Below are 26,522 nucleotides of genomic sequence, written 5' to 3'. Positions count from 1 at the left end.
TAAACAAAAACAAATAAATCACTCCTTGAGGGGCTGGGAATATATTAAAGCATACATAGGAATGTGTATAAAGCAATAAAAATCTGTTATTATTTGCAGTGGTAGGTATTTTGCAGGTTAATTTGCTGTTTATTTTTGTGTATCTTTCCCTAATAACGTGATATTTTGGAGTTCTTTGATGCTGATGTTGTTCCAGAAACTTCTATTTCTACTTTTTCTTTCTTGAGTTTGCTACATATTGTAGAACCTGAATATGGCAGATGGTTTACAATGCCACATAAGAAGACGTTTTTCCAATTATGTTTTCATCAGGCAAACGGCCCTGCTGTGATGGGAATAAATGGTTATGGCATTCCTATGGAATTGATATTGTCTGTTCCAGAAGGCTATAGAATTGAACAAACACTGGTCAGAATTATCCTTCATCTTTTCCAAATGTAAGGTCAAAATTAATATAAATAAAGGAAGATTGTGTAGTTTTCTCTTTCCTTCTTGTCTCCAGTAGCCATCTAGAATTTGTAAGACAGAGGGACAGAATGTGTGGGTGTGCTCAGTCCCATGTAGTACAAAAATATTCTTTCTTATTCATGCCCATATACAGATTAAAAATGCAGGTGGCATATTTAAATAATTCATTAAGTTGCTCTTTCATTCATGTAAAAAAATTAGGCAAATATCGCAACCATTTAGTTTATGTTTAAGTTCTAGTTTCAGCAGAACAGTTAGCTTTGAAAAGGTCAAGACTACTGACCTAGAAGTATTCATAATCCTTCTGCAATTACCATAGTAATTTGTTCCATATGCCTATGAATTGTTTCTCAGAGTTACTGGATTATCACCTACTGAGAAGTTCAAAAATATCTATTTGGTATTTTTTCCAGCTGAGAAGCAATTCTGCCTCAATCCCGAGTAGCACTGAATTCTATACTGAAGTATGTCTTTTCAGATAATATCATCTTCAGTACCAGTTAAGTATATCTATGATTATCTAGCAAGATTGTTGACGTACTCTTTCTGCTCTTAACACATCAGTGATGGGAAAGAGACCGTTGGTTTTGGAGAGCTGTCACTTTCGAGTGTTTTTGGAAAAATCCATTAAGTGCCCAATATTCATTAACTTCTTTGGGATGCTTAGAAATGTACATGATATTGCAGAGAGAGAGAAAGGACATGATGATTGATAAGAGTGAAATCCAATGTCCCGGTCGTTTATTTCTTCATTTAGTTATTGTTTAAACATTTCTGAAGCCCATTTTTATACGAGGCAAAACAGAGTTCCTGCAAGCAAGCCAGTTTCTGGGTGATTCAAGCGTTCAGGTTATGCTGTGGGGCAGACTTTGGACCTTGGTGACTCACGAGAGAAGCGATGAAGGTTCAGATCGCACAAAGGCAGGGCTGAGAGCCAACTTGAAAATGAAAGAAACGACTTGAGCAAAACAACTTCCTTGGTAAGATCAGACTGCTCCTTCTCCCTGTAATTGCTAGTTCTACCCAATGGCAAAAAGAAAAATAGAAAAGGAAAAGGGAAAAGAATAATCAAAACCAAACTAAAGTCAGAGACAATGAAAGCAGAAAGGTTCGGTGCTGAGCTTCCAGCCTCTTTTAGCTCCAGAAGTGTAATCCTTTAATTGAAGCTTTGCTCTGCTCCTGAGCGTTCTACTGTTACTAACAAATTTCATGGAGTGTCTATTTTGGAAACAGGGTTGTTTTAGGCAAGTAGTGTCTTAAGTAAATTTGTGTTTTAATTGCAAGAAGGTAGAGTATGATTTGAGAGTACCCAAATTAGAAATGGTTTTTATTCCTTTTCAGGTGCATAAGTAAATAAACAGCAATAATGAAAAACCTTTCTTAGAGTATGTAATGAACTGTGGTTGGAGAAGGATTTAAGAATGTGATTACTTTGGCTGTGGCAATTTAAGAGAAGAGCTGTGTTTATGTAGGGGATATGCCTTTCTGTGTGTACTTTTCTCACGTGTATATATTTATTTCATTGTTATTACAGGTATCAGAATAAGAAAAAAGTATTTAATGAGGATAAACACTGATTTCAGCAATATAGTCATTCAGCCTTATAAAGTATCAGTTATAAAGAAAGCTTTTTCTCGGTCATGCTACCCTTTCTGCAAAGAGGAAGGGAGGCACTCTGCTTCTTTTTGTCTCATCACCTGCCTTTAACGGAAGGGTGATGGGCGGGGGGTGGGGGGGTGGGAGTGTAAGGTGTGGGTGAGGGGTGAGCAGTGGGAGGGTGGGATTCTGGGCTAAACAGCACCTCTCCCACCACCGGGACGGAGCTGCTGGAACAGTTGTAGTGAGTGATCAGCGACCTCTGCCTGGGTCCTCATTTCTGTCAAGGCTAAGTGATGCCCTAGACTCCAACGGGTTGAGTGGTGGGTCTCCTGCCCACCCTCAGAGCTGACCTCGGTTATATTGCTCCCTGTGGATTCAAATATATTCAGGGAATGAGACTCTTCTTCAATGTAGATATTCAGGATGCAACACTTCTGCCAGCTAATACAGAACATTGAAACCTAAAACTCTAGCTCCTGTCTGCTCTTAAAACAGGTGGGGACTCTGTAATGGCCTATATGGGAAAAGAATCTAAAAAAAAAAAAGAGTGGATACATGTATATGTATAACTGATTCACCGTGCTGTACACCTAAAACCAACACAACATTGTAAATCACTTATACTCCAATAAAAATTAAAAACAAACAAATAGAATAGAGATGGGGAGAGCTGGTAAGAATTCAATTGCATATACCAGGAACTTTTCCATCTAACCTATGTATAAATATTCGAATATGCAGGACTAGATAACCTGAGTTGTAACATTATAGCACTTGAGTGGGTGATGTCTGAGGTCGACTAGGCTCTGACAGTCAATCAACTGATCGTTGAAAGTCCTAGGAGGCTCTGAATATGGTCTTTTGTGTAAAGCCCAATGGGACTCACAGACAAAAAGGGAACTTCCCTTATTCCTTTACATTTTTTAATGAGTGGCTTATAATTTTGCACATAGCCTGATTGTGCACTTAGAGATTGACAGTTGCTGACGTTTGCAGTTCTTTTGAACCCTTTGGAGAGTCTTGATATACACAAAAATTCCCATAGGCCACAGAAACTTCTGAACTTGGAAGAACTGGGTTTAAAAACTGGTTCTGCCCCTTACTGGCATCGTGACACCGCACAAGGTACATGTGCTCTTCAAACTCAGTTTCTTAATGGAAAATGCACCCATTCGTACGTGCTATATCTCCTTCCTGGACTGCAGACTGATCTTCCCTACTACCTGCTAGACATTCTCTTTAGGATATCCTGGTGATGCCTCAAACATCTGTCCCAAATGGAATTCCCTTACCTCTCCTTCCATTGACCCACCTGCTGCCTAGACACCCAGGTGCTAAGTCTAGTAATAGAGACCTTCTTTTCCCTCCTTCTGCAGTCCCTTCACATTCAGTGAGTGGAAAATTAATTTTCATTTTTGTTCCCATTATTTCTTGGCTTGCTCTCCTCTTCTGCATTTCTAATACCAGTACGCTAGTTGAGATTATGACCATGTGCCTGAAATAATGTGACAGATTCCTATCAGGCATAGATGCCTTCCCCAGCTTTCATTTCCACCCCCTTCGTTTTATATCTTACTCTCTGCTTGAGACACAGCTGTCATCCTGTCATTTTCTTCTTAAAAGTCTTTCAGTGCATCTCTGTGAACTGAATCGAGGCCAAACTGAAAGTACATGTAACACGTGAGTGTACCCTAGTGTGTCTAATACTAGGTCGACAAGGCTCTGGCAATCGATACATTTTCTCTGAGGTTTCCTCATATTTAAGTTCAGGTTTTACATTTTTGGCAAAGATGCCACAAAGTGAGGTTGTGACCTTCTCAGCATATCAAATCAGAAGGGATTTGATGTCGGTTTGTTCCGCTACTGAAAATGGTAACTTTGATCACTTGGTGAAGGTGATGTCTGTCAGGTTTCTCCACTGCAAAGTTACTGTATTTCTTTGTATTTAATGAAGATCTTATGGAGAAATAATTGGAGAGTATCTAGTTAGCTTGTTATTTAAAACACTGTTAGCACTAATTTTAGAATCCTTTGAAGATTCTTGCCTGAGACAATTACTACTGTGGGGTTTGCCAAATACTAGTTGGAAATTTGCAGTAAGGAAAATTTTACTCTATTCATTTATTCATCCATTCATCCGTTCACTCATTATTTATATTAGTATGGGCAAATGAACTCATTTTATTCCATGGCTTATAATGTGTCACAATCATTTTTTTTGTTGTTCGGTTTTCCCAGATTTGGCCTTTGGGAGCCCCCTTCAAGTTGGCTCCTGTATCTTTTTAGAATTTCTCTTGAAAACACTTTGATATTTTCTGGCACTGCAAGATATTTTAGGCTCATCTTTCACTTTTCCTGTCCCATTCCTGCAATCAGCTGTTTCTCCAAGGACTAGTAGTTTTCTTTTATTGGAGCATGGTGTTTAGAAACCAAGATTTGGGCAGTGAATGGGCTCATTAGTACTGGGGTATCACAATACCTGACCAACACTCTTGAAAATTGTCAAGGTTGTGAAAAACAAAGAAAGACTGAGGACCTGTTCCAGATTAAAGGAGACTAAGGGAAACATGACAACTAAAGGCAAAGTGTGTTTTTGGGTTGGATCCTGAACCAAAAACAACATTAGGGGGGCAATTGGAGAAATTTGAGTAAGTTCTGTAGATTAAATAATACTGTATATTGTATTATAGTCTTATACATATTTATCTTCCTGTAATGGTCAACTCAAAGTAACATGACCATTCACATTATTATTGATTTAAAAAATATGTATATGTATAGCTGATTCACTTTGTTATGAAGCAGAAACTAACAAACTATTATAAAGCAATTATACTCCAATAAAGTTGTTAAAAAAGAATAATTCAGATCTCTGCAATTGAAGAAACTGATCTAAATTAGGGGCAGGATATTCAGAAGAGAAATAAAATTATACTTGGTATTCTAACTATATCATTTAGGATTTTTGAAAGAAATGATCATGTATACCACAAATTATCTAATTAATCTCCCTTTGATGAACATTTACATTGTTTCAAATTTCCCCAGCTGATGTGTAAGCCTGTATTAACATATTTCTACATACATTTTCAAACATTTGAAAATCTCCTTGGTATACATTTCTTGAAGGTTGGTTAAATAATTTATGGTACAGCCATAAGCAATATGAAGTCATTAAAAATTATGATATAGATCAGCAAACTATAGCCTATGGGCCAGATCATCCTTGCTTTTACATTTACATATTGTCTAAGGCTACTTGCATGCTACAGAGCAAGGACAGAGTTGAGTAACTGCAACAGGGACCATATGGCTCACAAAGCCCAAAATATTTGCTATTGGTCCTTTACAGCAAAAGTTTCCCAACCCTGATATGGATTATTACATGCAGAATGACAATATTCTGTGAAAAAGACACATTTTTATTACATATATTATTATAGGTCTGTATATATATAATTTTTTCATTTTTGAAAAATTGAAATATAGTTGACTTACAATATTATATTTGTTTCAGGTGTACAATATAGTGATTCAGTATTTTTTTTAACATCTTTATTGGAGTATAATTGCTTTACAGTGGTGTGTTCGTTTCTGCTTTATAACAAAGTGAATCAGCTGTACATATACATATATCCCCATATCTCCTCCCTCTTGCATCAAGTTATTACAGAATAATGGCTATAATTCCCTGTGCTGTACGATATAACCTTGTTGCTTATTTCTTTTAGACGCAGTAGTTTGTATCCCTTAATCCCATACCCCTATCTTGCCCTCCCCCCTTCCCTCTCTCCACTGGTATCCGCTAGTTTGTTTTCCGTATCTGTAAGTCTGTTTCTATTTTGCTATACGCATTCCTTTTTTAAGTTTTTTAGATTTCACATATAAGTTATAACATACGGTATTCGTCTTTCTCTGTCTGACTTATTTCATTGAGCATAATACTCTGTAGGTCCAACCACCTTCAGCAAATAGCATAATTTCATTCTTTTTTATGGCAGAGTAATATTCCACTATACACACACATGTGTGTGCTCACGTGCATCTTCTTTATCCATTTGTCTGTTGACGGACACTTGAGTTACTTCTATATCTTGGCTATTGTAAACAGTGCTGCTATGAACATTGGGTTGTGTGTATCTTTTTGAGTTAGTGTTTTCATTTTCTTTGGATATATACCAAGGAATGGAATTGCTGGATCATATGGTAGTTCTATTTTTAGTTTTTTGAGGAACCTCCATACTATTCACATAGTGGCTACATCAATTGATATTCCCACTAACAGTGTACAAGGGTTCCCTTTTCTCCACATCCTCTCCAGTATTTGTTATTTGGAGACTTTTTGCTTATAGCCATTCTGAATAAGTGTGAGGTGATATCTCATTGTTATTTTGATTTGCATTTCTCTAATAATTAGTGATGGTGAGCATCTTTTCAAGTACCTGTTAGTTATCTGTATATCTTCCTTGGAAAAATATCTATTCAGGTCTTCTGCCCATTTTTAACTGGGTTGTTTGTTTTTTTGATACCAAGTTGTATGAGCTGTTTATATATTTTAGATATTAACCCCTTGATGGTCATATCATTTGCAAATATTTTCTCCCATTCATTAGGTTGTCTTTTTGTTTTGTCGATGGTTTCCTTTGCTGTGCAGAAGCTTTTAAGTTTAATTAGTTCCCATTTGTTTATTTTTGCTTTTATTTCTTTTGCCTTGGGTGGCAGATCCAAAGAAATATTGCGTGATTTATGTCAAAGAGTGTTCTACCTATGTTCTCTTATTGGAGTTTTATGGTTTCAGTCTTACATGTAGATCTTTAGTCCATTTTGGGTTTATTTTTGTACATGCTGTGAGGAAGTGTTCTAATCTCATTCTTTTATGTGGAGCTGTTCGGTTTTTCCAGCACTATTTATTGAAGAGACTGTATTTTCTCCATTGTATATTCTTGCCTCTTTTGTTGTAGATTAATTGACCATAGGTATATTGGTTTATTTCTGGGCTCTCTATTCTGTTCCATTGATCTATGTGTCTGTTTTTGTGCAGTACCATGCTGTTTTGATTATTGCAGCTTTGTAGTATAGTCTAAAGTTGGGCACATGGTACTTACAGCTTTTTTATATTTCTCAAGATTGTTGGGCAATTCAGGGTCTTTTGTGGTTCCATATAAATTTTAGGATTATTTGTTCTAGTTCTGTGAAAAATATCCTGGGTATTTTGGTAAGGATTGTTTACATCGGTAGACTGCTTTGGGTAATATGGACATTTTAACAATATTATTCTTCCAATCCAAAAATATGGGATATCTTTCCATTTCTTTGTGTCAACTTCAATTTCCTTCATCAGTATTTTATAGTTTTCAGAGTATAGGTCTTTCACCTCCTTGGTTAAGTTTATTCCTTGAAAGTACCTGGGAATTTATTCTTTTTGATGTAATTTTAAATGGGATTTTTTTGTTTTTGTTGTTCTTCCCCCCCTACCTGATTCCATGTGTATCTTTCCTACAGCCTTCATTTTACAGGAGTCTTTCAGCCAATTTCCATTTCGTTTTCAATAGGAATTATTCCACATGTAGATGTATTTTTAATATATTTGTGTGTGGGGAGTGAGTTTCACATCCTCCTATTCTGGCCATCTTGATCGCTCTCCTGTATATATATAATTTAAATCAAAAATCCTATTAATTTAAAATTAGTTATGACAGAGAGACTCTGCAAGGTTGTTCACCAAAGTTCATAAGTAGGTCCTTTTTTTGTACATTTTTATTTATAATTTTATGTATACCTTGTGCTTTCTTAAAAGGGTTGTATGAATTCTGTTTTCTCATTTTTACTTCAAGATAACTACTCAAACCACACTCTTCAGTCTTCTGCACCCAAAATTCTAGTGAAGCGAGATCACAGTGATCACAAGAGACTTTGAATGACACTTAATTTTTAAGTAGGGCAACCACTCACTGTAGTTTGCCTGGAACAGTGCTGTTTTATGGCTACTGGGACTATAGTGTCATTGTAGCCACATTTTTCTCTTAACTCTGTAGTAGTTCTTCCCAGCCTCTTAAGCTGCTATTCATCTTTTATGTGTCCTTTAAGTGTTTCGGTACCTCTGGGTTCTGCCACTGGCCTGGTCCCTTCTTACTCCAATCAATCTCCCAGGAACTCCCCAGAACTCTCCCAGCTCCCATAGTTTGGTTTACATCTATACACTGATACCTCCTAAATGTGTACCTTTAACTTCCAAACCAGTGCTTTCTGGACATTTTTAAGATATTTCAAATCTAATTTAATCTGGTGCCATCCTTGACCCTTCCTTTCCCCTCCACTTGCATTTCTTCAATCAACAAAAATCCCTGGCAATTTAACGTTCTAAATATTTCACACATTGGTCTCCAGTTTTTACTATTACTGTCCTAATTCAGATTTTCTCATCCTTGCCTCTTTCACTGAGAGCCTTCAGTTACCCACCAAACCTCAGCCAGAAAAGTCAGTCTTAAGTGCCAACCTGAAAATAATATAGAGTGCCTGAGTCACTCTCTTTCTTAAATCACTTCAGGAGACCTCCCATTGCCTAGTGACATTTTTTAAGTGTGGACCATGTACAACCTACATCAGACCCTCCTGGGTTATATATTAAAAAGACAAATTAAAAAAAAATTGAAGGCCGAAGTCTGGGGTCCATTACCAAGTTACTGGATCAGAATTTATAGGTGATCAAGCCCTAGAAATTTCTGTTCTTAACACCACCACCAGATGATTTTTATATGCTTTCATGTCTGAGAACTACTACTGTCCTAGGCCTATATCAAGACACCTCTATCCAAGGTGTTTATGAGACCGTCCAAGGCCTTCATGGTCTGGTTCCTATTAACTTCGCTCGTCTTATTTCTTGCCATTTCCTAACTAAAACTTCACATTCTACTAATGTAAATTCCTGTGTCTTCCTGCTTATACCTTACTGTTCAACTTCTGTGTACATTTACCATTCCCTGTGACTGAAATACCTCTTTCCCCTTACTTCTCCTGGCCCACTCATAACTAATTTCAAGTCCTCATTTGGGTATCTGTGCTGCAAGTCTTCCTGGCATCTCCAGAATGGACTGTGCACCAGAGAGCTCTGTCTCCTCAACGCACTATTACTGGGCTTTGTCATTGTGCCTGGTGCATAGTTCATCCTTAACAATGGTTTGGCAAATTAAGTTAATAATAGATTTCTATGAAGCTCCTTAGAGTATATGGATTCTATCCACTATCTTTTGTTGTGTGACAGATCACCACAAAATTTTGTGGCTTAAAATAACCACTGCTTATTTAGCTCATAAGTCCGTGGGGTGGCAGTTTGGTCTGCAATCAGCTAGGTGTTTAACTGGGGTTACTCCTGCGTCTGCAGGGAGCTGCTGGTCAGCTAGGTGGCTCTGCCGCTAAGATTGGCTTTTTGTTGGCTGGAGCAATGGCAATTGCTGTACAATGACTACCTCAGTGTGTAGAAGGCTAGATCAGCCAGGCTTGGGGCTTGTTCAAACGGAGGTGGCAGGTTCTGAGGGAGAGATAGAGAGAGGTTTATTCTCAGAACTGGGAAAATATCATTTCTGCCACTTTCTATTAGCCAAAGCAACTTAAACACCAGGTCAAATTTGAGGATGAGCAAATAGACTACATTTATTGATTGGAGGCACTGCAAAGTATTATGGCCATTTTTGCAATCTATTCCATGGGTCTATGTATATGAATTGATAAATATCTTTTACAATGTAACTATAAATTGGATTATAATTTTCTATCACTGTCACTGCTCTTGCCTCTTAAATACCCTTATTTCTTTAATCTTCAAACCATTTTATAGCCAAATGTTGATGTTTCTTTTCCAGTTCTATCACCTAATTCTTCTTCAATTAGCCTCTTCCGGAGTACCATTTGCATCTATTCATGAACAATATAAATAAGCATGTACCATTTAGTTAATTACTTGGATTTGGTTTAAGTCTTAAAATGAAGCCAACATTCCCCAGCACAGCAAACAACAGACTCTAACTATGAAAATGGACATGGCTGCCAATAGGAAAACATACCATTCCCGTATCCTTGAATGTATCCTGAATCCTTTCATTTTCAGCTTTACTGCCTTAAAAAATCGACAATAGCCAGCTTTCGTTCTGCCATATCAGTTGACATATTTTCTGTTTTGAAAGTGATATTCATCTTTCTGACTACTGGAGGGTCCCTTCACTGCTAAAAAGAGCTTTCTTTAAAGCGCAAAGCCATCTAAGGTCAAGTCCGTTGGCCTGTGTACCGGTAAGGAGAGTTATGCTTTGAATTAGAGCTCGTGCTCTGAACCCTAGCATTCATCATTAGAGTCTGCACCTTCCTTTCCCGATTTCCATGGTTCGTCTGGGAACTTTAACCTCCTTGACATTTTATTCCCTTCCCCAGACCTTAGAAGGAAATGTAGCAATATCGAACATTTCCAAATAACATAAGAGGGAACAGCATGGAAATTATTAAGCAGGCTTTGCAGTTTTCTACCATAGGGACTTCTTTTTTTGTTTTTTTTGACCTTAATGCCTCTCTAATTTTCCTCCTCATGGATTTTGAATTAAACTCTCAACAATCCTTGATATTTTATTCTTCAGCACAAAAACGGATTTTATGCAAGCACTTGGGAACTGGACAATTCTGTTTCCAAAAAGCAACAGAATTTCTTTCTTATTTTTGAGGGCACCTTTGTCACCAGAGTTTCCCGGCTCTTGGTCTCATCGAAGCTTAGCATCCAAGCCTATCATTCACTGAGGGGAAAAGGTCCTAGAATTTGCTTTGTGACCTGGGATATATGGAATGTAAGTGTGTGTTATAAAACTTAATGCATAAAGCTGCTACTTTTGATACAGTCTGGTTCATGGAGAGATGGGATTTAGCTGCTTGTAATGAGAATTTGATGTGACTGGAAATTGAACAGAAGCATCTTTTTATTGAAGGTGCTGAGCCTTATAACAATCATTCAGTGGCAGAAGTTATTATTTTTCATATTACTTTTCAACTATAAAACCTTTCAGGGCCTCATAAGAAAATCCCTCTCCTTGTTCAAGCAACAAAAAACTTGGTACCTTTTTCTTTACAACCACGTAAAGCAAAACAATGCAGTAACATCCCTCCCCCCCACCAAGCCCCTTTAAAGATCTGTCTCAGTTTTTCTCTGAGTTAAAGATCTTTTTTTTCTTTCTAGGTCAGAACTGTCCTCTCATGAAATCTTATTTTCCTCTTTTTTTCCCCCATGAGAATCTCAAGGAGAAAAAAAGAGAGAGCAAGAAAGAGAGAAAAGAGAGAGAAAAAACAAATCTAGACAGGATGCTGGAGACTTGAAATGTACATAGAAACTTTTTGAAAAAAATAATATTTTTTATCCTTTAGTTAGAATCTTTCATACAGTGTGTGCATAAAAAACATTTCAGTCTTTCAGCTCTTTAGAAGATCAGTACCATAAGAATCTCAAATTAGATATTTGAATTAAAGTTACGAGAAAAGCATTCTCTTACTTGCTCCATTCACAAATCAACTTTAGAAACTTGAACAAGCCATATAGTTTTTCTCCTTCAGTTTTTCTGTTTATAAAATGGTATCTATTCAAGTGAAATAATTTTGTGAACTGATTTCTGTTTCGGAAGTATATTTTCATCAATTCTCTTTTTTGAGCAGTACTCTACTATATTCTTCCCCACCAGAAAATATATCTAGAAAAATTAGTGAGTAGAGAATTTTTTTAATTTTTAATTTTTGGTTTTCTAGCAGATCTGATAAAAAATATTTTAAGTTCTCATCTCCTGTATATTTGTGAGTTATATCATTAGTGAGCTTAGCTCTAACATATGTATTCTGTAAATTTAAGTATGGTCTCATGAAATATTTTTCTCTGGAATTTATAATGCTGGTTTGGCAACTATTCCCTGGAGAACAACAGGTGATATTAAAAAGGCAGTTTTCACCAAAATGACAGCACCTAAAGTAAAGGTTTTATCAACTGGGGTGAGAATGATTTTTTAAAATCAATACTGGCGTTTATGAGCTTTCAGGATTAAGAAGTGTCTTAAATTCCATAGACAGGCTGCTTGCCTTGTTGTGCTCATGCAGCCTCAGAGCGGAAGAAGGGAGGACCAGGTCAGGGCTATCATTGTCGTGGGGGGCTAGGCGTGCTTGGAAGAGACACATGGCTGGAGCAGGGGAGGGTTTCGGAAGACGTCTTTCAAAGGACAGGCTTCTGGTGTTGAGGATTAGATCTTGCCGAAACACTTCACTTCTGTGGTGATCTCAGTAGAGACAACATTGCTTGATAAACCCCCATTTTGGGAAATGATAGGAGACCTATTTGATTACTTGTACTTCTTGCTGCTTATCTGATGTGAGTGGATGAGGCTCTACAGAGTCCATACCCAGAACACTGCTCAGACCAGGCACATCTGATGGACAGAATTACAGCCGCCCTAATCCTACTGTAGGGTTTTCAAGTGTGTAAAAGCCTTGTCCGTGGATTAAATGTACATAAATTACTCAAAGCTTTTTAAACACGTAATAAGAGGAAGAAGAGCAAGCAATAATAAAGGGTAATTCAGTAGCTTTCTTTCCTCATTATTTTTAGTGTCCTCTTGGCAAAATGTTCAGTTTATGTGCTAAGAGTTTAAAGCATCTCAATGCCACGTCTGGGTAAACTAGTGCCATAATTAATATATGAGTATTGAGTTGTCATGGGTTTGTCTGTAAAGGACTATGATTACAAGATTAAATATGTGTAGAAGTGCAGGCAATACTCTAGAATTAAATCACAATATTGATAAGACAGACACATATGATTTTACTATTTGCAAGTCTACTGCTGTATTGAAGCATTAAAAGTTGCTTTTAACAAGACATCCTTGCTGTTTTATGCTTTTGAATATTATATGCAATTATCCATAAAAATGAGAGGTAAATCCTCCACTTTAATCTTGGTTCATTAAATACAAAGCAGACATTCAAAACTAACATTAAAAAAAGTATTCCCCTCAAGCCACAAAAATGAAACAGAAACACACAAGAGTGAAATAAAATTGTAGCCTCACAACCATTCTCGGATACCTTAGGTTCTCAGCTTTTAACACACGCACTGTCATTGCATCATTCCATTAGTCCATATTCATTCCTTTTTATCACACTTATTGCAGACGGCTTTGCTTATTATCAACTAAAAATGAGAAGCATTGTCACGACTTCAGGTGCATTAGCCCTTCAGCTAACATGATAATTGGGAGAATTCCAGAGCCACATCATCTGGAATCATTGTGGTCTGGATGTTACTAGGATTCTCAGCCTCCAGGTCTCCTGGCCTTTGGGCCACGTGGAAAAGCTGGGCTTCTCAGCTCCTTGCAGATGTGCACCTCTGGATAATGAGCTGTGAGAATTGATAGTGTCAGCTCCAGCCTGAGGCTGTGAAAACTCCCTTGTGATCCCCTAGTCTGTCTTCACCTGCCAGGAAGTCAAGAAGGAGACTTGGTCCTGATGAAGCTTCAAGGAGTTGAGGCCTCCTTTAGGTCCCTAGTTCCTACCTAGAGCAATTCTTTCCCACTTCCCAACACCCATTGAATATATAGGAGAGGGAGGAAATAAACCTTTCTTATGTTAAGCCACTGAGATTCCCAGGGAAATTTGTTAACAGGAGCACAACCTAGCCTACCCTAAATAGTTCCTGCAGGTTGAATAATTTCCTTAACTTTAGGCTTCATATTTAGGTATGTTAGTAATAACTGTTTCTAAAAGAAGCCGTATTTCCTCCTTAACTTTCAGTTTTCGTCTTTCTAATTTCCTTATTTTCTGCTTCCAAAAGCAAATTGTGGTCAGTGTCTTATTTGGGCCAGGATGATGAAATCTGGAAGATAGTGAGGGTGTAAAGAAAAGGGGGCAGGACAGATAAATACCATGAATCCAGAGGACAGAGCAGAGTCAGTCTAAATATCAAGCCACAACAAGCAAAAGGGGCAACAAGTGACCGGAATATACAGGCTGGGCTTGGAATTTGGGGGTCAAGGTTGTGAAGAAGGCTCAGACAGAGGAATGAGGCCATGCTGTGGGCTCGTCCAGAGTTTTGAGATGACAGGGAGGGTGGAGAATTCAGAATGAAAGGCTGTGACCAGTGCTTAGGATTGAAAAGAGCAAATATGGCTGTCGTGGTTGGTACCGTGGATGTGAGTCCAGGACCTGCCAAGGAAGCAGAGCCTCAGATGCAGAGGAACTGGGCAGTGAGGCCAAACCCAGCCCCGGGCAACCGTGCCTCAAATACAGGGCTTAGAAACAAGATTGGCTTTTTGTCTCCGAATTGCTTGTTTGGCGTTCCTTGTGGCTCTGGGGGCCAGGGCCAGAACCTAGAAGGGGAAGGAGGGGGCTGAGCCCACAGATGAGACAAGAATCTCTGCAAGAACAGGCATTAGAGATCACCATGGTGGGGAACTCTACCATTTCTGATGGACCTATTTTGGGGCTCTCAGTTCCATTTTTTATTTTGTATGGAGCTTAAGTTATGTCAATTCCATCTTATATTTCATCACAGACAGTCCCTGTTACTACCTGTATCGTTTGTTTTACCATTTGTCAGATACCTACGAGGACTCTCCACAATTTGGGGGTTTATATTTACTGTGACCACATCTATCACAGATTTTATGATGTCGTGTGGAACGTTAAGAAGGTCCCTTGGAGCGTGTGTCTGTCATCCTGAGTGTCTACCCTGTTCTGCCACTGACAGCTGCCCGTGTGACACCAGTGGGTCATGTGACCTCCCTGGCTCTTTCTTCCTCTGTGGAGGCAGTGGGTCTGTGTGTTTGTGGGAGGTGGTAGGCGTGGGTGGCCTTTGATGAACATCAAGGCCTTTGTGTCTCTTCAGTTCTCTGCAGTCATTCTCTGTGGTGAGTCTACCTTTCCCAGAAGTTCCATTTCTGGGAACTAAAGGAACTCGACACGCTCCCCCTCTTTGCCTCTTCTCTGCGTTGATCTTAACATCCGAACCTCAATTCAGCTCCGACTCCTGTCCCTTCTTGATTTTCTCCTCTCCACAACTCTTTCTCCACGTTTCCCGTCAGTAGCCCCCCCCCCCCGGCAAACTGCCAGCCTCCCTCCAGCCGTGTCAGCGCTCTGAGTGCTTAAGAAGGTGCTCCCCCCTGCACAGGCGAACCTCTGCAGGCAGCCTCTTTGAAAGCCTCTCCCGGGCTGAGCAGCTGTGTGGAAACCTGACATGGGCTGTGGTGCAGCAGGCTGGTCGCTGGCCCCCGGTGGTCAGCTTTGTGTGGTATCGGTTTTGATGCATCACAGAAAGAGAAGAAAGAGCCCCTTCCAGCCTTCCGTCTTCTCTCTTCTCCTGCCTGAATATATGGGGAGAGAGCGCAGGTTTCCCAGGTATCAGCTTAGGTGATCAAAACTGCAATCGATACTTTCCCCTGCAATTTGTGCACCTCTTTGGGCCTTTCCCTTCTTGCCCTAACTGCTCAGGTCATCCTTCTGACTCAGAGTGGAAATAAAACTGTCTTAGGTGATATAAAACATCTTTTCCCCAGATAACACATCAGCGGGAAATCTCCACATGCCTATCCTGCCTTCTTGTCAAAGTTAATTTATCCCAGACTGAGCTAATGGTCTTTCTCCCTGTGACCCTGGAAGCCTTTCCTTCCCCTGTGACCCCAGTTTGGTTGGTACCAGCTTTCTTCCCAGTCTCCAAGTCTTGAGTTCTTTTGTTTTGTTTTGTTTTTTTAGATACTTCTTTCCTCTTTATCCCTCACCTAGTCAGGCAGTAAGTTCTTTCACCTTTTTCCCCAATTGTCTCTAATATTTGCCCTTTTTTTTCTATGTCAGTTACCATACACCTCAGCTACATCCTCATTTAAAAAGCAATAACTGTTTTTCTCCAGTCACATACATGCTGGAGTCAGGGACCCCAGCAGCGACCTGCCTTAATGACTGAGGGGTGATGCAGTACAACTCCCGCTTGGTCGGTGGCAGAGGGAACGGAGTCTGCAGGGCTAGGGAAGTAAAGAGCAGATTCTCATGGGTCCTGTTCAGGAACTGCACTTCGACCCCGTGTGCCTTTGTGGACAAAGCCCTCCCCTGGCTGGCTGAGGTCCTGGGTTCTGGTTGTAGCTGTGGCACTTTGCTTGTAAGACAAGGAAACTCTGAGCATCAGTTTCTTTACCTACCAGAGGTTGCAATCCATGCCACCTCTACAGTCCTGCCTCCGTGTCCCACACAGGTCACCCACAGCTAAGAACTCTCTTCTCTCACTGAACAGGAAAAAAATAAATAGATGTCCTTTCTGCCAGTAGGCGGAAGCATAGGAATATTTTTTTTCAACCAGCCTCAAGGTCTTCACCCTATTAAAGTTGGCTCTGGAAACTATATGTAAGTCAACTGTAAAAGACCCGTTTACAACTAGCTAGTATCTAATAAATACGTGAGGTAGAATGCATTGTAACCAAGCCTTTCAGAGTCTCCCTCCGGAAAGTCTTTCATGGATGCCCTTGCTCCCCACCTGACAGCTGCTATCTTTACAAATGTGCTTACGGGTCTCACTTGGGCTGCTGAACTAGCTTTCTAAATACGGTATCTTTGCCCTATTTTGTCAGCCTCCAGTTTGTCCTTCCCAGTGTGCCCAAGTGTCCCAGAAAAGTCCTGGTGGCTGAAGGAACTTGTGCAGGTTCAACCTCTTACCTTCTCTCCCAACACCCCCTCTTCGGCTTGATATGGCGGGTAGCCATCCTACAGCCAGATGTTTGGATTCTTTATAGCTTCTCTTTTCAGTCCTCCCCACTTGGGTATGTTGCATTCTCTTCAGCTACACCTGGTACTACCTGGAGGACAGTGTTTAGAGGCTGACAGCCCCACCGGGCCCTTAGGACCACAGCATGCTGTGGATCCCAGGAGGGTGCATCGGGATTCCTAAGCGAAGGGGTTGGGGCAAAGCTTCCCAGGCAGAGGAAGCAGCGTCTGCTGAGGCAGAGATGGGAGAAGGATGCCAAAATGACAACTGAGAGGAATTCTGGAAAAATAGAACAGGAACCAGGAGAGTCCATGCCCTGAAAACCAGGAGAAGGTAATACTAGAGAAGGAAGGTGAGGTCCGTAGCATCCAGTGTTGCTGAGAGGAACAAAAATGTCTACTGCATCTTGCATCATGGAGATTATCCATCTCCATTGGAAAAGCTGTTTTGGTGGAGCCATGGAAACAGGAGAGGGAGAGAGCATAGTGGTTATATGTGTAGACTGTAGAGCAGGACTGCCTGTGTTCAAACACCTATCCTGCTAATTATTAGCTGTGTGATCTTGGGCAGGTAACTTACCCTCTCTGAGTCTCAGCTTCCTTATCTCTAGAACAGAGATAACAGTTGTTCCTATACCATAGCGTTACTGTGATATTAAGAATGAAGTGATAAAATACTTAAAACAGTTCCTGACAGATGGTAAACATTAAACAAATAGTAGCAACTGTCACTTTTATTCTTTATATTGTTTATTTCTCTGAAAATCAGTATTTCTTCCTTCTATAAATTCTCCATAGTTCTTGGTATGGCAGTTTCCCAGATCTCTAGTTTTTGGTAATATGTGAGGCTTACCAAAGGCACAAAAGTCTACTGTAGGAATCCAGTTTCTCTGACACTGTGCTCTGATAGACAGTGCAGGGTTCCAGTAACTGCCCTCTTTTTTCTTCCATAAAGGCTGCAAGTTGCAGGGAATTCTATATATGATGAGGTTAATTTATTTAATACGTGTCAGGGTCCTCTACTGTTTGTTATTTCACGAGGGAATCTAGCCTTGCTGCTCCAAGTATGGACCCCAGACCATCAGCCTTAGCATTGTCTGGGAGCTGGCTAGAAATGCAGAATCTCAGGTTCTCCCTCAGACCTAACTATCAGAATCTGCATTTTAACAGCATTTCCTGGTGGTTCACGTGCACCTCAAAAGGTAGGGAGCATGTTCTTGAGAGCCCATAGTACATTGCATGTGCTTGGTTTTCTGCCACAAGCATACAATCTCAAATAGACTCCTTACCCAGATTCTCTAAGAGTGATTTTAGAGTACTTTGCACAGCTTTTCTGTGACTGTGGTAGAAATCCCCTGACCTAATTGGTTGATGCTGAGTTATTGCTTCTCCTCCGAAATAGGCACCCCACAGTTTGGCCATCATATGCTCCTGGTACAGAACCAGGGCAGGGATTTAAACGAGGAACTCAAACTGTCTATGGCATCAGAGTTCAGATGAACCTGATTAGGACTGAAAATAAAACCCCAGCATCAGCTTGGGTATCCTTCCCTCAAAAGTAGATAAAATGGGCTCAAATCACTACTCCATGTCCTAGCCTATGCCCTCTTGCCATCCAGCTTTTTGAAGTTTGCTCCATGTAATTGACATTCTCTTGGCCATCTGCCATTCTCAGCTTTTGCTTTAGCTGGGTTGGTTTAGTTTGCAGATCCTGTGTGTCCATCCTTGCATGCTACCCTTCCACTCTGTGTCAACACAGATACAGAGCTCACCCCTTCCCTCACTTTCCAGAAAAACAAACAGAAACACTCACACAAGACCTTCTGTGTGTAGGACAAATAATAACAGGTTTGGGGAGATGGAAAGGACTTACGTCATTTAAATGCAAACAATTTAATAGTAGAATATTAGCCAATCCTTGCCTTAAAATGCCCCTTGGACATTTTTACAACTCGGATCCAAGTTCCTGCCCTGTCTTTCCGCCCTTCCCTCTCTCCTCCCTCTTGCTTCTGTGCAATCTCAGAAAGGAAATGACAGAAAAAAAATGCCCCACTAATTCTTTCCATTTTTTAGTGCACTATAATTTAGTATTTGGGCTCCCTTTTTAACACACTCTGCTGAGGCTTTGAAAAGGCTACTTGCCATGTCACGCAATCAGAAACACATGGGCTGAGCACAGGGGACAGGGGGCTTGTCCAAGGAAATTGGATGTTGTTGCCAAAGAAAGGCTGTGTGCTTGTTGAGCAGCCATAAAGTAACAAATGTCCGCTTGTGGGAGGAGTAGCCTCCTGTCACCTTGTGGTTCTGACTCGTTATGGTCATTCCTTGGTTAGAATACCCATTAGTGTGTGTTGTCACTTACTGCTGGGTATTAAGTACCCTATAGGTACCAAGCCCACTCCTCAGTGATGTATATACAATTGACTTTAAAAATATGAAACAACTGGCAAGATAAGTATTAGTATTGTCATTGTACACTCGAAGAGACCGGGATTATGGAATTTAGGAGTTTTAGCCGTAGTGACACAGCCAGGTAAGTAAGTACCCATGTAACTGACTTCCATCTGCCTCTACAGCTAGACTGTGGGCTTTTGGGAAAGCAAAATCCGCCTTGTCTTCATATGTGGCTTTGAAGTGCTTGGTCCTCTAGTTTGTTGTAGGGCCTCAATCATTGTTCAGGTTGAATAAACATTTTAAAGCACAAGAGGTGAGAGGAAAACCTAGATTCTTGGCTGTAAAATAAAAAATTCATGCACACACACACACACACACACACACATATATATATATATATATTTTTTTTTTTTTCGTGGTAGAGATGAGAGATCAAGAGGTAAGGGAGAAAAATCTTGAAAAGAACTCTATTCTGGGTAAGTTCCCTTATCTCAGAGAAGTTTAACTCTCCCACCTCAAAGGGATTCAAATAAAGAATGAGGTATGGCTGCCCCCGTGAGCTACTCTTCTACCAAGATTACTAACATCCTGGTTTGCTCATTTTGAGTTCACAGACCTTAATTATGTAGCACACAGCATGAATCATCCTATCTGTTCCTACAGAGAACACCAATTTGTCTTCCAGACAGTAGAGCAAAGCACACCTTACTTTGGCCACTACAGGAAAAAGTGAGGAGGAAAGTACCACAGACGCTCCTCTGCCCACCAATCGGGGAGCGTTTCCTCTCTGAGGTGATAATAACCTGACCTGTGACCACCACGGTGGGGGGGGGGTGGTGCACAGGGCTCTAATACTTGATGCTTTTAATCACAGGCAATGGCCTTGCCATTGTATCAACCTGGACAAGTCATTTGCCCCCCGGGGAGCCTCAGGCATCTCATGTAAGACAAAAGGGCGATTCTTCCAGAAAGTGAGAATTCACCCTTCTGCTAGAACAGGCTCCAATGCAGCTGGCTTTTAAACTGTCATTTCCCCCTCTACTTACTACACTGGGCTGTTGCCTTATCTGTTTATTGACATGGAAACCGAAGCAGAACACCTCACCTACCTGGAATTTAGGTGCTCTGAAACCTCAGAGGCTCCGGGACAAGGGCAGGAAAAGCTGTTCCCAGGAAGTAAACAAATAAGACTTGCGAACCGTCACATTCCCATGCCTTATACCCAATGCCTGTTCTCCTGGGTTAAGACCATTAGGTTACTCACTCAGATCTCCGTGACTCACGTGTCTCACCATCCAAGGCATGAGTTGTCTTTTAAGCCAGGTTCAAGTTGGGATTGATTGAGGGGCTGTGAAAAGAAGCAGGCACCCTCCCTCCCTCCCAAGGTATTTACTTTCAAAATGTAATCACGCTGGAAGGGGGATAAAAGACAGCACAGACATCCCTGTCATTCATATTCCTCTGCTCTGCCTCCCAAGGCTTGCTCCTTGCTGGACCTCCCTCTTTCTTGGCATTTTTGGTTCCTGCCTCTCCTCTCCACTTTGGCTCTGGACCTTAGACTCCAACATTTGGTTAGATCTCTTCATTGTGGTTCAGGTTAGTTTACCCTCTACGTTTTAGATCACTCTCCTAAATTTTACCTGAGTTCTCCCCAGATCCTGACTTCCAGCCATCACCTTTGATGACCATGGGCTCCCCATGCCCTCCCTCTGTGCCAGAACCGCACTAATCACCATCAGAGGGCATGGTGCTGGAGGAGATTAAATCACCAGCAATGGTGAGGAGGGTGAGCGTAGAACCTAACAGGAAGGGTAGAGAAAAGCTATTAAAAAAAACAGACAGGGCTTCCCTGGTGGCACAGTGGTTGGGAATCCGCCTGCCAATGCAGGGGACACGGGTCGAGCCCTGGTCCGGGAAGATCCCACGTGCTGCGGAGCAACTAAGCCCGCGAGCCACAACTACTGAGCCCGTGTGCCACAATTACTGAAGCCCGTGTACCTAGAGCCCATGCTCCGCAACAAGAGAAGCCACCGCAATGAGAAAGCCCATGCACCACAACGAAGAGTAGCCCCCGCTCGCTGCAACTAGAGAAAGCCTGCGTGCAACAACGAAGACCCAACACAGCCAAAAATAAGAAAAATAAATAAATAAAATAAATTAATTAAAAAAAAAAAAAGAAAAACGGACAGAGAAACTTATGAAAGGCACAGGTTGTGGTGTACAATGTGGGGTACTTGAAAGGACTCTGGAGAAGGTGGGAGACCTGGGGTAGGTCACCGTTTACGTCTCCTCCATTACATCATATCGCTCCTCTCGCGTCACTAGTATCCTCATCTGTAATTGAAAAATCTAGACAAGCTCTCAAGTCCTGTTTAATGCTGACATTCTGTCATTCTAAGCGCCACAGAAAGAATGCATTTCTGAGGGCCTCACAGACGTGATTTTTTTTTTTTTAAACAATAAAAAATTTTATTGTTATTCTTTTTTTTTTTTTTTTCACACACACACACTGTATTTTATTTTTACAAGAGACAAATAGACTGACACCAAGCATTGTACATGGATGACCACAAAAAAAGCAACAATGATTGCAATTACCAAACATGAAACACACTCATACTATGTCATAATATTGACATTCAGTGCAGTAATCCTCCACTGTAACAGCTCCTTTACTTTGCAGTGAAAATTGATTTGTATATTCTTTGCCTCTGAGTCCTTGTGGGATTTTTTTTTTTTTTTTAAATTCAGACAGAAAGTCACAAAAATTATACTCATCCTCATCAGTTCACTCAGTCCCATGTAATTAATTTTTTTTTTTTCATCTTGATCTTTTGTTAGCACTTTTATGAGTTCATCAGTTTTTCATTAGAGTTCTGAAAATTCTTATTCATTCAGTTCAGCAGTACAGTCAGTTACCAGAAACCTGTACTTGTCAGAGTCTTTTCCATGAATTTCTTGAAGATGAAACCCTTTTATAGGAACATATTTGCAAAATCATCAGAGTACACCCAGAACTGTCTGTAAATGACAAAAGACTTAAAAATGACCACGGTTAAAGATTTGATGAAAGTTCATAATAATGCAGTTGGCAAGAAAATTAGTTATTTCTGAGATATACATTTTAAAGTAATAACTGGGATTATTACTTATAACATTATACCAGAACATATAAAACTTTTAGAAATTTCATGTAATGTCTGAAACATTTATATTAACATATTTCCATACATATTCCCATACAAATACAAATATAAGATTTTTAGAAATTTCATGTAATGTCTGAAACATTTATATTAACATATTTCCATACATATTCCCATACAAATACAAATATAAGATTTTTAGAAATTTCATGTAATGTCTGAAACATTTATATTAACATATTTCCATACAAATAACCCAATAAAAGTTTAGTATTCGTTGTTTTGTTTGTTTTATTATACTGCAGGTTCTTATTAGGCATCAATTTTATACACATCAGTGTATACATGTCAATCCCAATCGCCCAATTCAGCACACCACCATCCCCACCTCACCGCAGTTTCCCCCCTTGGTGTCCATATGTCCATTCTCTACATCTGTGTCTCAACTTCTGCCCTGCAAACTGGCTCATCTGTACCATTTTTCTAGGTTCCACATACATGCATTAATATACGATATTTGTTTTTCTCTTTCTGACTTACTTCACTCTGTATGACAGTCTCTAGATCCATCCACGTCTCAACAAATGACTCAATTTCGTTCCTTTTTATGGCTGAGTAATATTCCATTGTATATATGTACCACAACTTCTTTATCCATTCGTCTGCTGATGGGCATTTAGGTTGCTTCCATGACCTGGCTATCGTAAATAGTGCTGCAATGAACATTCGGGTGCATGTGTCTTTTTGAATTATGGTTTTCTCTGGGTATATGCCCAGTAGTGGGATTGCTGGGTCATATGGTAATTCTATTTTTAGTTTTTTAAGGAACCTCCATATTGTTCTCCATAGTGGCTGTATCAATTTACATTCCCACCAACAGTGCAAGAGGGTTCCCTTTTCTCCACACCCTCTCCAGCATTTGTTGTTTGTAGATTTTCTGATGATGCCCACTCTAATAGGAGTGAGGTGATACCTCATTGTAGTTTTGATTTGCATTTCTCTAATAATTAGTGATGTTGAGCATCACAGACGTGATTTTATTACAGGCCAGTGTGATAATTCATATTCACAATAATGACTCTGGGTCATCAAGGAAAATGACATTATGCCCAATGTACTTTTAAGGAAGGCCTCGTATAGTTTAATACATTTTAGAAAGATTTTCTGTCAGAATGTTAAGTGGAAAAAGCATATACTATGTTCGCTCCTAGAAAGGTAACCCCTCTGTTTTGCTGAAAATTGGTGCAGTCTAGAATGACAGCAGTTTTTAGGATTCTGTAGAGTGCAGCATAATGTATCTATAAAACATTTGATCAAGATAACTGCTTCATACTGAAGTGCTTACCAATAACAGAAAAATTTTCCAAATTAAACAATTTAGATGGATTGTTATGGAGGCAATCAGATTTGCTTTACCATTAATATGTATTTTAAGTTTTGACACACTAATCTCATGTCATATTGAATTTCTTCTACAAGACAGGGCCTTCTGGGTTGGCCTTTTCTCCGACTAATTTATACATTGATCTTATCACTTATATTTCAGGAAGGAGATTTTCCTTTGATGACTTCTTTGATTTTCTGTTTGGATGTTGATATTCAAAGTGCTTTGGCTATTCTGCTGCTGACAGAGAAGCTTAAAATGCTGAGACGACTACTTAAAATTTTCACTCATTTGCCATCAAGTCCATGAGTCTCTCATTGCTGGAAATATTGCTCTGTGGTGACTGGTATGAAAGACTTGGTTCTTCCACTATTTAAAAGTGTTCCAGGGAGAGAGTTTTGCAGCCATTGGAGAGGCATTTGAGATATATCTTTCGAAGCTGTACCTTTGGGCTTCTCGGCAAACTTACAGAGTCACAACCTGTTTCCCCTTCAACTGTGACCTGTGTTAATAGCGATCCTTAGCTTATATCTCTTTCCAAAAACATTGAAGGATGTTTTAGCTTTTATTCTCTATCTTTAAGAATGCAGTCTCTCAAATAAAATACGGTGGTGATTAACACATGAAGTTGTGTTGTTGCTACCTGAATATTACAGAACCAGGATTTCTTATGGGTTCGCATAACATTTTGGTCTCAAGAAGAGACCAGATGTAATATATCAGATTGTAAACTGCTCTCCAGATTTGTTCCCCACAGACGAGGAAATATAATACAATAGAAAGCGAGGAGATCTTTCAGTGTAAAATAATTGGAGGCGGCATCTTCCTTTCGGGAAAGGTAAAAGCAGCATTGTTCTGCCAGCCAGGGTTTGGCTCCTCTGGCAGCTCTGTGTCACTTCAGCCAAGTCACTTAACCTTCATGGTCTTTCGTTTTCCTGAGATATGAAATGGGGTGTAAACTCAGTGACCTCCGATGGCCCATTTGCCTCTTTCACTGTCTGACTCGCTAGTGAGCCACAAGATGAAGGTCACTTTTCTTTTGCCAAATGTGGCTAATTGGGTAGCAGAAAATCAGTGCAGTGTTGGAGGTACTCACAAGTAGTTAATGTTTAACTATTGCCCGGGCAGTCCTGCAAGGACATGGGGGTTCAGAAGGTGAAGGGTCCTTTAATCCATCTGAAAGATCCCCAGAGCCCGGTGGGTGGGTTAGAGTATATGCACTATTTAGTCAGAAGGTTTATTTTTTTAAATTAATTAATTAATTAATTAATTTTTGGCTGCGTTGGGTCTTCGTTGCTGTGCACAGGCTTTCTCTAGTTGCGGCGAGCGGGGGCTACTCTTCGTTGCGGTGTGCGGGCTTCTCATTGCGGTGGCTTCTCTTGTTGTGGAGCACGGGCTCTAGGTGCGTGGGCTTCAGTAGTTGTGGCTCGTGGGCTCTAGAGCGCAGGCTCAGTAGTTGTGGCGCATGGGCTTAGTTGCTCCACAGCATGTGGGATCTTCCCGGATCAGGGCTCGAACCCGTGTCCCCTGCATTGGCAGGCGGATTCTCAATCACTGCACCACCAGGGAAGTCCCAGAAAGTTTATTTTAAAAAGGGTCTGGCTAGCATTCTCAAAGGCTTCTGAGACTCCAAAATATATTTGTACATAAAATATTGATTTGAGGGTAAGTTCTCTGACTTTGTAGGGAGTAGCTGCTCAGCTTTTTGAGGGCTTATTTGCTCTCCTGGTTGCCTTGGTAAAAATGTACCAAAAATATAAAAAAAATGCAATCAGGAAAAGGGGAATAAAGAACATATGTATTGCTGTACAATAGGAAATATATAGTCAAAAGTATGATTTGAAAGAATATTGGAAGAAACAAATGCTCAAACTGTTAAGTTAACCAGAATGCTACAGACAAAATGATTTATAATCTGATCTTAATTTTAATTTATTTATTTTAAATTTTTTATTGGGGTATAGTTGATTTACAATGTTGTGTTAGTTTCACGTGTACAGCAAAGTGAATCTGTTATTCATATACATACATCTATTCTTTTTTAGATTCTTTTCCCATATAGGTCATTACAGAGTATTGAGTAGAGTTCCCCGTGCTATACAGTAGGTACTTATTAGTTATCTATTTTATATATAGTAGTGTGTGTGTGTCAATCCCAATCTTCCAATTTATCCCTCCCCTCCCTTACCCCCCTGGTAACCGTAAGTTTATTTTCTACATCTGTAACTCTATTTCTGTTTTGTAGATAAGTTCATTTGTAGCCTCTTTTTAGATTCCACATATAAGCGATAATATGATCTTAATTTTAAAAAAGAGCATAAAATATTAATAGTGTTTGCATCCAAATGGTAAAATTATAGATGATTTCTACATTTTTTATATTAATCTGAAGTATTTTCATATTTTTCAAAAAGCATGTATAACTTTTATAAACTGGAAAAGTAAATGTATTGGGAATTGAGTATTCCCTTAGATGGTTTTTCTATGTGCTTAAGGGTGTATTTTGTCCAAGTTGCATTACTGTTGAATGGTGTGGCCTTTTCTTGGGGGGGGATGGAGTGGGGATTAAGAAAAGTATATAAAAACTTACTTTAAAATATTGTTTGAGGATTCTTATATTTTGACTTTACAATAATAGATTATAAATATATCACTGAACAGCTTTTAAGCACTTACACTTTCACTATCCATTTGGACTCTTTTAACATCTCTGTGGCAACACGGCATTAAAATTTCCCCAACTCGTATCATATTTCCTTCAACTTGTATTATAATTC

The 26,522-nt window shown here is 39.8% G+C and overlaps 1 protein-coding gene across 5 annotated transcripts in view; it reads left to right on the top strand.

The window, feature by feature from the left end:
• The window catches only part of INPP4B (inositol polyphosphate-4-phosphatase type II B), a 606,964-nt gene that overhangs the window by 106,123 nt on the left and 474,319 nt on the right, over window positions 1-26,522 (top strand). For 2 of the 5 annotated variants that reach the window (XM_068542548.1, XM_068542544.1), the window contains exon 1: window positions 1,422-1,448. The exons of 2 other annotated variants lie outside the window; for them this stretch is intronic. The gene's annotated coding sequence lies outside the window, so the exon portion shown is untranslated. Of the gene's footprint in view, window positions 1-1,395; window positions 1,449-26,522 lie in introns of those variants that run through there. One more of the 5 variants, XM_068542546.1, reaches the window with a different exon arrangement.

This window comes from Eschrichtius robustus, chromosome 4, assembly GCF_028021215.1.
Source record: "Eschrichtius robustus isolate mEscRob2 chromosome 4, mEscRob2.pri, whole genome shotgun sequence".
NCBI classification, from domain to species: domain Eukaryota; kingdom Metazoa; phylum Chordata; class Mammalia; order Artiodactyla; family Eschrichtiidae; genus Eschrichtius; species Eschrichtius robustus.
The sequence above is the reverse complement of the archived record's forward strand: the minus strand, read 5'-3'. Positions and strand labels throughout refer to the sequence as shown.